This window comes from Labrus mixtus, chromosome 16 (assembly GCF_963584025.1).
Source record: "Labrus mixtus chromosome 16, fLabMix1.1, whole genome shotgun sequence".
Taxonomy (NCBI): domain Eukaryota; kingdom Metazoa; phylum Chordata; class Actinopteri; order Labriformes; family Labridae; genus Labrus; species Labrus mixtus.
This window is the reverse complement of record NC_083627.1, coordinates 11974135-11977152: the sequence shown is the minus strand read 5'-3', so window position 1 is coordinate 11977152 and position 3018 is coordinate 11974135.

The following is a 3018-nucleotide window of genomic DNA, read 5'->3' as shown; positions in this document are numbered from 1 at the left end:
TCACTGTGAACAGTTCCATTCACATGTTTTAGAACAGTTCACATTTCTGGTATTTGAATGTCCCAACATTTTTTGTTGTCTGCATCAAATTCAATTAGTCATGATATTTTCCAAAAACATTTCTCAAATGTAACATTTTACATGTTGTTATTTTCAGTTTAATAAGGGGTTCAAATGTTTTGCAAATCATCAAATTCGTCTTTAAGTTCAATTTAACACAGTGTCCCAACACTTTAGGAAATATGGTTGTTTAACCCCAAGTACTTGAAGACATTTAAGTCAAATGTTATAATTAAAAAGTACTCTTTGTAAGATCGAGGAGATCTGACAGGGCCTGGGGGGAAACAACTTCATGGAGTTAAATAGGCTAAAGTTATGCTGAGTTTGAGGTTTATTTTTATTGATCACAAAATGAATCAACAATAAAAATTAAAAAAAAAACACTGTCCATTATCTGGTAAGGGAATTTATGAAAACTGTCATTATGGTCAACAGACTTAACTACAACAAAATCTACGTTAGGTTAAAAAATAGAAACAGTTCACAACACGACCACTCAGCAACATTGTTATAATACAAAACATCTTTATTGCATGTTAACTTTGGTGCACAGTGAAAACAGTCACAGATTAGCATCTACCAGCCGTGATGTTGGATTGCTAATCAGAGTGCAGCTTCGATGTGACTATAGTATAAATACTTTTCCAAAAATTGCATCCTTGCATTGTCGTAATGAACTTTATATTCCCAGAATAACACCACCATACAAATTCCTCCTGACAGCATATTGTCTTGGTAAGCAGTGTCAGCGATATAAAGGGACTAGGTGGCTCAATTTATTCTGAATTTCTCATGGGACACAGTAAAGAGGAATCTGCTTTCTATCTTCCTGGCGCAAAATAATAAAAATATATAACATATTCTGTAGATGGCATTCAAAAGGCTTTGGTGTTTTTTGTAGATTAAAAAAAAAAAAGTCATCCCCATGTGAAAATGCCAGTGTGTGCATATTAGTTAAAATAAAGTGCCTTTAAGGACATAGACAACATGCACTGATTTCTGATGCTCAATGTGTTGATCTCATTAAATGTTAATCATCAGCTGTGTCAACTAGAAATCTAAATTCATTCTATACGTAATCTTTTGGATAAAAACACCTAGGTGTGGTGATTTGGCTTCACAGATATATAACAACTTGGCTGCCACATCAGATAATAGGCCTGACTTATTCTTTGATCATAAACATTATAATCTCCTTCCTCCAGATTTTAGTGTAGCCAGGTCGGCGTTTCACCACTAGAGGTGCTGCTTTTCCCTCCAGCAGTTCCCCTCTCTGTTTCTTTGCATTACTTGATTTATCAGCGTGTAAAAAAGGCTACACATCATCATTTTGGAAGAGGACACATACAAACAAAAGACGCAACAAAAATGTAAATGTGTACAAAACAAAGGTGTCCCATTTTGCTTTTGAGTATACTGCATGAGGTAGTAAATTAAATTTGTTAAACCTTGAGGTGATAGAAGATCTTTTAAGTTGGAAAGAGTGATACACAGGTTTCTTAGCATATTGAGATATCAAGCCCTTTAGCTCAATTTTAAATGACTTTGACTTTAGAGGTAAACTTAAGGCAACAAAGTCCAATTTTGAAGGTTCTCCTGTATGTGTGGCGTTTGTAGTGCCAGCTTAAGTTACATCATTGTTGGCACAACAGGAAACTTCAAGATCTGGAAGTGACATTGCAAGAGCACATCCGCCAGACAACAGTGGACCTGCTGTTATTTTAAATTGGCCTGCTCCTCCATGCCAGCCTGTGTCATGAGCTCAGCTACGTTCTTCTCAAGGTCATCGATGCGGTTCCCCATCTCGTCTAGTGTGAAAGTAAAGGAAAAACGCTGCCAGGTACTGTACATGTCGTCAAGCAAGAAGCAGATAGAAACAACAAAAATACACCCATTGTCTTTTTAGTTGCATTCAAATTAATTGCATTCTAAATTAATTCAGCAAACTCTGAAACTAATGAAGTTTGCATTACATGCTTTGTTTAGCACAGTCTTTGAACAAGAGACTTTATAAAGGTATTTTAGTACTTAAGTATTTAAGTATTTTTTGTTTTTCAACTCCATTAGTCTGTCTTAGATTTAAACAGCATTTAGCAACGTTATGCAACCCAGGATTAACATTTCCCCTGAACTGATTTAGGTCGAGATTTGTAGCGTATTTGCAAGTCGGCAGGATCAAACAAAGTTGGAGCGGCATCCAGTGGACACAAATGGTACTACATGCACATGTTTAGCAATGGAGAAATGTATTTGATTCAAAGGTCTGTTTAACTTGGGACACTTTGCTTACTTCATACCACAATAATTCCGCCTGAAGCTATGTCATTTCTGAACCAACCCTGAGAAAAGTGGAGGAGAAAGCCATAGGTTTGGGTTTAATTATTACAGTTAATGTTGGGACAAGAATAAAAAAAAAAAGGATATTTTTGAACTCCAGCTGTTCAGAGACTGTCTGGAATCGTCCTTGAAGTCGCTGCATCGTTTTCTCCATCTTAAAAGGGAAAACAAAAGTCAGACCACGTTTTACAAAAACACAAGAGTTAAATGGAAAACAAACTTACCGCCTCTGTCATATCTTTAGCTGCTTTGTTGTCAGTGTGTGACATCGTTTCTTCAGCAACAACAACAACAAATACTTCCATGCAGTTTAACTTAATCTCGGCCGAACAATCAAACTATGTTTATTTTTGATAAAACGATGTTGTTGTTGAGGCATTGACAATATGCCCAAACTCAGTTCACTCCAGCAGCGTTAGCAGTGACTCCTATAACTTTGCGGTAAGTTGAGTCATCAGCGTGAAAACAACATGACATCCGCTTGTTGCGCTGTGTCCTTTCAAAATAAGTCCACTTGATGAACACATTTCCACATTTTGTCCTCCAGCAAAGTCTGAGAAGAGAGAACAGATGAATAAATGTGTCTTGGACTACAGGTACTCTGTCCAATTGAAAGCAACA